This window comes from Zonotrichia albicollis, chromosome 6, assembly GCF_047830755.1.
Source record: "Zonotrichia albicollis isolate bZonAlb1 chromosome 6, bZonAlb1.hap1, whole genome shotgun sequence".
Lineage (NCBI taxonomy): Eukaryota > Metazoa > Chordata > Aves > Passeriformes > Passerellidae > Zonotrichia > Zonotrichia albicollis.
In genome coordinates this window covers 56,397,471-56,406,589 of record NC_133824.1, presented here as the reverse complement: position 1 = coordinate 56,406,589, position 9,119 = coordinate 56,397,471, and positions in this window count along the sequence as shown.

Here is a 9,119-nt window from a genome sequence, read left to right as displayed (position 1 = left end):
GGGCAGGTTTGTTTTTGGGTGTGACAAAAGGCATAACCCTTTCACACACACATCAGCTTCTCCCTGTTGTTATTCAAAACTCTAATTTCCCTGTAGGATCCCCAGTTCCTGGGTGAGGGCAGGTTTATTCACCAGGATAAAGCAGCTCCAGAGAACCGATGGAAGGGGCACCATCATGTAAAAAGCACATTTTCCTGCAAGCCAGATCCACCTGGTCCTGAAGCGGTGATTTCACAGCGGTGGTTTATCACCTCTGCTCTAATTGCCTTCAGGCTGTCCATGGGGGTCTGAGGTGGATGTTCAGAGGCACCCCCGGGCTCCCCACATTCATCCTCATCCTCACTATGGGATTTGCCTTTTGGGTTTAAGGGAGGGAGGAGTGTGAGCAGCCATCCCTACGGAGAACTTCAGCCAAAGAGTTTTCCCCTGGATTTGCCAAGATTTCCCTGCCACACAAACAACAACAACAACAACAACAAAAGAGCCCGAGGAGAGGAGGGAAGAAGGAAACCTGCCCTCCTGTGCTGCGGGAATTGCTTCCCGGGACGGGGTGGCACTTCGGAGGGTGGCACTTCGGAGGGTGGCACTTTGGAGGGTGGCACTTTGGAGGGTGGCACTTTAGAGGGGTGGCACTTTGGGGGGTGGCACTTTGGGGGGTGGGGCTTCAGGGGGTGGCACTTCAGGGGGTGGCACTTCGGGGGTGGCACTTTGGAGGGGTGGCACTTTAGGGGGTGGCACTTTGGGGGGTGACACTTCGGGGGTGGCACTTTAGAGGGTGGCACTTTAGAAGGTGGCACTTTGGAGGGTGGCACTTTAGAGGTGTGGCACTTTGGAGTGGTGGCACTTTGGAGGGTGGCACTTTGGGGGGTGGCACTTTGGAGGGTGGCACTTCGGAGGGTGGCACTTCAGAGGGTGGCACTTCAGGGGGGTGGCACTTTGGAGTGGTGGCACTTTGGAGTGGTGGCACTTCGGGGGTGGCACTTTGGAGGGTGGCGCTTTGGGGGGTGGCACTTTAGGGGGGTAGCACTTTGGGGGGTGGCACTTTGGAGGGGTGGCACTTTGGGGGGTGGCACTTCGGAGGGTGGCACTTCAGAGGGTGGCACTTCAGGGGGGCGGCACTTTGGAGTGGTGGCACTTCGGGGGTGGCACTTTGGGGGGTGGCACTTTGGGGGGGTGGCAATTTAGAGGGCTGGCACTTTGGGGGGTGGCACTTTGGAGGGGTGGCACTTTAGAGGGTGGCCCTTTGGAGGGTGGCACTGGAGGGTGGCACTTCGGAGGGTGGCACTTTGAGAGGCTATCACTTTAGAGGGGTGGCACTTTGGAGGGTGGCACTTTAGAGGGCTGGCACTTTGGGGGGTGGCACTTTAGTGAGTGGCATTTGCGGGGGTCGCAAAGGGGTCGTGGGAGAACCCAGCCATGAAGAGGGTGCGGGTCCTTGCTGTGGCTCCCTCCATCCCTTTCAGGCCAACTTTCCGGCGGCAGGGGACGAGAACGATTTCAGATCTTTAGCTGCCGTGCTCAGCTCCGTCACAGGGATGCCAGGACGGGGATTTTAGCGCAGGGATTAAACCTGCACGGGTGCCCGTGGGCGTGCTCGGGGCGGCTGTGGAGAGGTGCCACCGCTCGCTCCTGTCGTGACTTGGCTTTGTCTGCGCCGAGGCACGGCACGAACGCGGCACGGAGCCAGAAAGTGCCGGTGATGGGGAGGCAGCAGCGGGGCCGGGGGCCGGACACAGCCCCAGAGCCTCTGCGGGCTCAGCTCCGCCGCCTCCCCTTGTGCCCCTGCTTGTGACGGGCAGGGAGCAGGAGAGATGGCCAGCGAGGGGAGAGAAATCAACCAATCAATCGCTATTTTCCATCTTTGACAAAGCGATCAGGGCTCGCTCGGCCGCTGTGGGGCAGCCCCGTCCCGGGGGGCAGCGCTCGCAGGGGTCCCGGGGCTCCCTCGGGGGCAGCAGGGATGTCCCCCTTCCCCTTTGCTGGAAACACCGCCATCCCCCCCTGGAGAAACCGCCAGGGATTCTGCTCCTGAATTCCTGCTACTCCTGAATTCCTGCTGCCCTTGATGTGGGCTGTGGGCAGCTGCTGTTCCCGAATCCCCGCTGTTCCCGAATCCCCGCTGCCCTGACGAGGGCTGCGAGAGCCCTTCGCCTGCGGGACAGGCAGCCACGGTGGCAAGGGGCTCAGAAAAATCATTTCAATGAACCTGACGGCGGTTGGCTGGTTAATTAAACTTGCTGGTTGAGTGAACCCCCCACGCTGGAGGGATTTGGTTGGGTTTTGGAATGAACCGTAAATCCAAGCTCGCAGTTCGGACCCACGCAGGTGTTTCCATCCCGAATGTCCTGCGGGAAGGCAGGGGCGGCCCGAGGCCGGCGGGACAAAGGCAATGCTTGCAAACCTAGCAGGGTGGCTCCAGGGTCTCCTCCTGGCCGGGAATGCATCCCTGGCTCCGGGGAGAGACCCGGCCTTGCCCCTGCCGAGCTTTCCCGGGGTACAGGGGAAGGAGAAGCGCTCCTGACTTCCCAGAGAGCAAAGGAGATGGACCCCTTTCTGCCGGGGGTGAAACTTCGATTTCACCTCTCACTGCTGATGGAGAAAACAAAAGTATAACTTGGAGGAGAACGTGAAAAGTGAGTTATCCGAATTTTGGAGAAACAAAATAAAATAATCCAACGACTCTAGAAGACCTTTAGGAGCCTTCCCGACCAGAATGTCCCTTGGGCTGCTGTCCTTGGCGTTGAATCCGGCCTTTGGAGGGTGAGGTCAGCACGGCCGAGCTGAGGAGCAGCAGCAGATCGCTCTGCGGCTGAGCGTGCCTAGGGAAGGGAACGCTGCCAAGCACCGCCAGCCTCTCCCCTCCCTAAAGTCAAAGGCAGCTCCTGCCAGCGCCCCTCGGATCCTCCCCAGCCCAGCGGGGAGCGCACGGAATCACGGAATGGTCTGGCTCGGGAGGGATGCTAAAGTTCACCCAGCTCCGTTATCTGGGGCAGGGACGCTCCCCCAGCCCAGGCTGCTGCTCTGCGTGACAGAACAGAGGCAGAAAGGTGATTTACAGACAGGAACGTGCAACCATGCACGGGCAGTGTGTGTAAAATAGCTGTACGTGCACACAGTAATTATATACCCATGGTACAGGTAACCCCGCGCTCGGGGATGTGCGAGGGAAAACATCCCAGCCGAGCGAGCGAGCGCGGTGTGCGGCTCTGCTGCAGCCAGAAGCGTTCCTCAGCTGCGGGCTGGCCGATCCCCTCGGCAAAAAGCGATTTGGGCCGTTCTGCTTTGCTGGCCCCTCTCTCCGTGGGGCTGGCAGTAATTGCGGCAGCGAGGTTCAGCTGGGCCGCCGCGGTGCCGGCCTGCCAGGGGGAAGCGCAGGAACAAAGCTGCCCTGTCCCTGTCCCTTGTCCCTGTCCCCATCCATGTCCGTGTCCCTGCCCCTGTCCCCATCCCTGCCCCTGCTCCGGGTGGCACCGCTCAGCCAGCGGCTCTGCAGCACCGCCTGCGCGAATTCCTTATTGACTTTTAAATATTTTTATTTACTCCGCCGTCCGAAGCAAAGGCTGGCAAGCAGTAAAAGCCTGAAGGACGCAGGAGGAAGGCGAGTGTGCCGGCGGCCCCTGCCCCCCCGCTCCGCTTACGCCAAAGTGTGAAATACTCTCCGGAGAAGCTGACACCAGCACGGGCTATGCGGATGAGCAGTGTCGCTGACGCTGAAATAACCGAGAAGGTTGCGTAGGGAGCATCCCGATTCGCCAATGCGCTTTTTAGCTTTTCCTTTCCCTTTTTTTTTCTTTTTTTTTCTTTTTTTTTTCTTTTTTTTTTCTTTTTTTTTTTCTTTTTTGGTCGGAGTGAACAAAATCATCTCGTGCTCAACAAATCTTTGAGAAAGCCCCTCAAGCAGCAAATCACACCTACAAGATGTGGGCAGGTGTGAAACATTTCGTTGCAAAAACGTGATTGTCAGTCAACACCTGACTTTTAAGGATGAATAATTTCTCCCCCAATAATCGGACGTAAATGCTTTGATGGGTGGGGGAAGAGCACCAGCAATTTCAGGGCTGATGCCGTCATCTCTGCTCACACTGAACTGCTCTTCAGACAGTTTTGATGACAGAAAACCTTGTTTTCTTGTGTGTATCGTTTAAATTTAATTGGACTTTCCCCCACGAGGCACAGTAAAAATAAACGATACAATGCAATTTCGTGCAACGAGACCGAGAAAGACACAATCTAAATGCATTTCGGTGCTTTATACATAGTGAGCTTCTCGCTCCGTGTGTAGGTATGTGGTTAGACACAAACCCGATAATGTTCATGTTTTTATTTTAATATCCATGTATATAAATTGTATATATTATATACAATATAATATATATTGATAATATGTCCGTATATATGTATATGTATACATACATACAATATGATATATACTATATATGTATATAATATATATTGATTATATGTATATATGTATGTATATTTGTGTGTATATAGACATTTATATAATATGATATATATATGTATGTAATATATATTGATTATATGTGTATATATATATATAGTATGATATATGTATATAATATAGATTGATAACCTGTATAAACGAGCTATTATAACACCCGATCTGTGAACTGCGGAAATGCAGGTTTTAGAAAGGGAGCTGTATTTCGCCGCAGTGAGAGGGAGGAGGAAGAGGAGCAGAAATGGAAGGTCTGTCCCCGTTTCTCCCTGCCCTGGGTGCAGCAGTACGTGTTTCCCACATGTTCCCAAAGTTGTGCCGTGCTCGGTTTGGGGCTGGCCATCATCCCCCACATGAGTCACAGGGAGCACGCAGTGCCACTGCCGCGGCAGTGACAGCCAGCCCGGCTCCCCGTGTCCCTTTAAAATCCCAAACCGAGCCTAATGATTTATCAAACTCCGATTATCAAGAAAATGTCACGCGAAGGGCACCTTGCTATGCACTGACGCAAAGCCGGTCTTTCCCAAGGAAGTATAGAAAGCTTTGCTGTGAACTGGGCAAAATCCAGTCTGACAATTGCCCGTACTGCTCCTTCCACCTCTGCCGGCTCCATCTGGGGCTGTTTCAGACATGGTGAGTGCGGGGTTTTTTCTCCGGGATGCCGAGAGGGTCTGGAGGCGCTGGGAAAGGGGAGCTGTCCGCGGTGCTGAGGGTAGGGATGGATGCTGCGGGAAGGGCAGAGCGGGGACACCCCAAAATGCCCTCATTTAGTGACCCAGTCCCTGCAGACTGCATCTCCCAGGTGCCGGGAGAGTGGGGTTACGATGGAGAGAAAACTTGTGGGGAAATGGTGATGGAGAGTTTTGTGAGACGCTGAAAAAAATAAAGGGTGTGTGTAAAGTTAACATTAAACTGATGGGAAATGTGAGGCTCGCCTTCAGGTTGCTTAGTGTATAAAATGAAGATAAATTTTAAATTGTAGTTTTAAACTGGAGGGAAAGGTGGAGGTGAGCGTCTGAGTGTTGTCAGTAATCTATCTAATGAAGCTTAAATAAAATCTTCAGCATTATGTGAATAGGAAAGATAAGAAAAAGAACAGGGGAAAGCTACGGTTAGTGGCGTTAATCCCACTGTGGCAGTGCGGTTATGTTTTTGGGTTTTTTAGCATTTCACTCTCTTGCTGGCGGGCTTTGAAGCGTAGCAGCCAGCTCAGAAATCTTCACCAGCACTATTTCACTTGTTTTTTAACATCCCCGGTTGCCTACAGGGCAGCTTGTCTCTTGCTCATATATATTAAAAAAAAAAAGGCCGATGTGCATTGTTGAATGACAGAAAGGAAATGGGGCGTAAAATTAAAGAATCTTTCTACACTGGTGATAGGGAAGGGAGCATCCTACAGTCGTGATGTGAAATCTAACGAGGTCTGGCGGCGCAGTGCTGTAGAAACACTTCTTTAAACTTGAATTACGGGTTTGCAGATGCCAGTGTTGGTTTTTGTTTGAGGTTTGTTGTTGGGGGGTTTGTGGTGAGGGTTCTTTGTGTACCGCGCTCTTTTTCCCCCCAGAGTATTAACGTGGAATGGGAGGGCAAGCAGGAGGCTCCTGAAATTCTGCAACACTCCTGTATCCCGATTTTCTGGCGCATGCGTTTCCTGCACGAGGGCAAAAAATTCGTGTAATCTCCGCAGAGCCAACACTTTTTTTTTTTTTTCCCTTCTTCTCCTTTTGGTAAAATATGTGACGTTCTCATTTTAGGATTACGCCAGTCAAAGGGATATGAGCAAGCAGCTCGCGAACAACCCTGAAGCGGTGGCTCCCGGACCCAACGAAGGTGCGGGAGTTGCGAGAGGCGAAAATGAGCCGCAAAACGCCCCTGTGCCAGCGGCCGCCGCCGCCAGCCTTGCCCGGTCACTGTCCAACGACAGCAAAGCCTTTCTCTCCGAGGAAGCGAAACCCAGCGAGCTGGAGAGGACCAAAGTGGGGGTCTGCAAGCTGAGCAGCACCCCGGTGCAAGCCAGCTCCACCGGCCGGAGGGAATCTGCGGAGAGCTTCCCCTGCACGCCGGGCAATCCCGGGGCAGGGACAGCCGGGCCGGCTGCGATCCCGCACTGCAAAATCCCCGCTCTGCAGAGCACGGACGGGAACGCTGCCCTGGGCCTCGGCAAGGGCTCGCTGGAGCACAGCAACGCCTGGGTGACCCTGAGCCAGAGCACCGTGGTGCTGGGCGCCGACGGCAACACCTCTGTCCTCCCCGGCACAGTGGAGGGGGTGAGTTGTCTCCTCGCAGGCTCTTGGGGGGGAGAGCCTTCGCCGCTCGGCACCGGTTTGGGGTGGAAGTTCTGAATTCAGGTGCTGATGAGCTGGGGATGGGCCCGTGGCGCAGGGAGGGGGGAGGAAGAAGCGGGGAGAGGATCTGGGATCCAGCGGTCAGTGCTAAGGATGTATTGTGGAGATGCGAGTGCTCACGATATATTGCGGTGCTAACGATGCACTGGCGGTACGAACGAGCATCCCGTGTCATTGCGGTCCTGGGCCCTGCCGGCGGCTGCAGCGCGGCTCTGACCCGCACATCCTCCCATGAGGGCTGCTCCTGTCCCCACCTGAAGGGCGCCTTGCCCTTCCCCTCCTCAGGTTCCTCCGCCTGCCCAAACCCCCGGGGGCTGCGTGCCTCGCACCCCGTGACCAACACTGGGGGGAAATCAAGCAGAGCAATGCCACAAGAGGTCCCGGGAGGGAGGGGATGCTGCGGGGCCGAGCAGGGGCCGCTCTCCGCTCCCCACAGTCCCTCTAATGCTGCCCACCCGCAGGCCTGCGGCAAAAGCCATTCCCACCGCTCCTGACCCTCCAGGGGCGGCAAAAGCCATTCCCACCGCTCCTGGCTGGGCCGGGAACCGGCGCTCGGTCCGGACCCTCCAGGGGCAGTAAAAGCCATTCCCACCGCTCCTGACCCTCCAGGGGCGGTAAAAGCCATTCCCACTGCCCCTGGCTGGGCCGGGAACCGGCGCTCCCTCCGGACCCTCCAGAGGCCACCGAGCGCTTCCAGCCCCAGGGGAGGGGATGGGGATCAGGAGCAGGGAGACCCTCCCCGAGCGCTCTGTGCAGGGCCGTGTTTAACCCCCTTTTTCGCGCATTTTTTCCCCAAAGGAGAGGCCTGGGGGCGGCCGGGGAGCGGGGCTCGCAGGGCTCCCTCACGGCGGAGCCGCAGCACGCCGGGCCTGTGTGCGCTAAAGGGGCTGCTCTCCCATCTCTCTCCCTTCTGTCCCCCCACCTTTTCTCCCCCATTTTTAGGAAGACGATGTGGGGGATGAAAATAAAGCCCGAGGGAACTGGTCCAGCAAGCTGGATTTCATCCTCTCCATGGTGGGTTACGCGGTGGGGCTGGGCAATGTCTGGAGGTTCCCGTACCTGGCCTTTAAGAATGGGGGAGGTATGATGGCTTTTTCCTGTCTCTCTACCTGCGCTACCGAACGGGCTGAGCCGGTCCCGGCCTTTTGGCGGGGAGAAACACCAGGGAAGCGGGGCCGGCGGCTTCCCATGGCCGGGCAGGCTGAGCCGTGCTGGGGGCACCTGGGACCGTCACACACCCTGGGGAAACATTTGTCTGGGGTGGTTTTGTTTGGTTGGTTTTAATTTGTTTCTGTTTGGTTGGGTTTGGGTTTTTTTGTTGGTTATTTTCCCCGTTTTGTTTTTTTTTAATTTTTTTTTGTTGTTGTTGTTCTTGTTATTTTTTGTTTTGGTGTTTTTTGGTTTTTTTTTTTTAATTTAATTAGGTTTGGCTTTTTTTGTTTGCGTTAATTTTGGTTTTGGTGTTTTTTGCTTTTTTTATTTTTCCTTGATTTGATTTGGGTTTTCTTTTTGTTTGCATTATTTTTGGCTTTGGTGGTTTTTTGTTTAGTTTTTTTTTTGTTTGTTTGATTTGATTTGGGTTTTCTTTGTTTGCGTTATTTTTGGTTTTGGAGTTTTTTGTTTGTTTTTTTTTTTGTTTGATTTGATTAGGGGTTTTTTGTTCGCATAAATTTTTGTTTTGGTGGGGGATTTTTGTGGGGTTTTTTTATTATTTGTTTGATTTGGTTTGGGTTTTTTTTTTTTTTTTTGTTGGCGTTATTTTTGGCTTTGGTGGTTTTTTGGTTGGTTTTTTTTTTTTTTTTTTTGGTGGTCACCTCTGAAAGCAGGAAAGCCCTGACAGACGAGATTTCCTTAAAAGGGAGCGCTTTCCTTAAACAAAGACCTGCAATTGGCGCTGGCCGAGAGGGAGGGGAGCGGAGGGGCGGGATGAGCGCAGGGCAGGGCTCGGGATCCCCCTGCCCTCCCTCGGTCACACACGGGCTCCGAACCCGCGATCGGGGCCGGGGGAAACAGCAGGGACTGCAGGGTCGGGGTCCAGAGCCGAGACATCCCGTTATTTCCTGAGCCTTGGCGGAATTGTTTTAAATCTCTCCACGATCACATTGAAAAAGAATCGTTTGAAATGGAGTGAATGTCGATGGTCTGAGTAGAGGAGAAGCTGGAAGAGGGGCTATGCCTTTTACAGGTTACAAGGGCAAGAAGAAGAAGGAGTTTATTTGCAGGGTTCTCCTACCAGAGGCTCATATTGAAACGGAGAACCCGTGGTTGTTACTGGGTTAAAGCCCTGCAGCTGCAAACCCCTTCCCTCTGCCAAA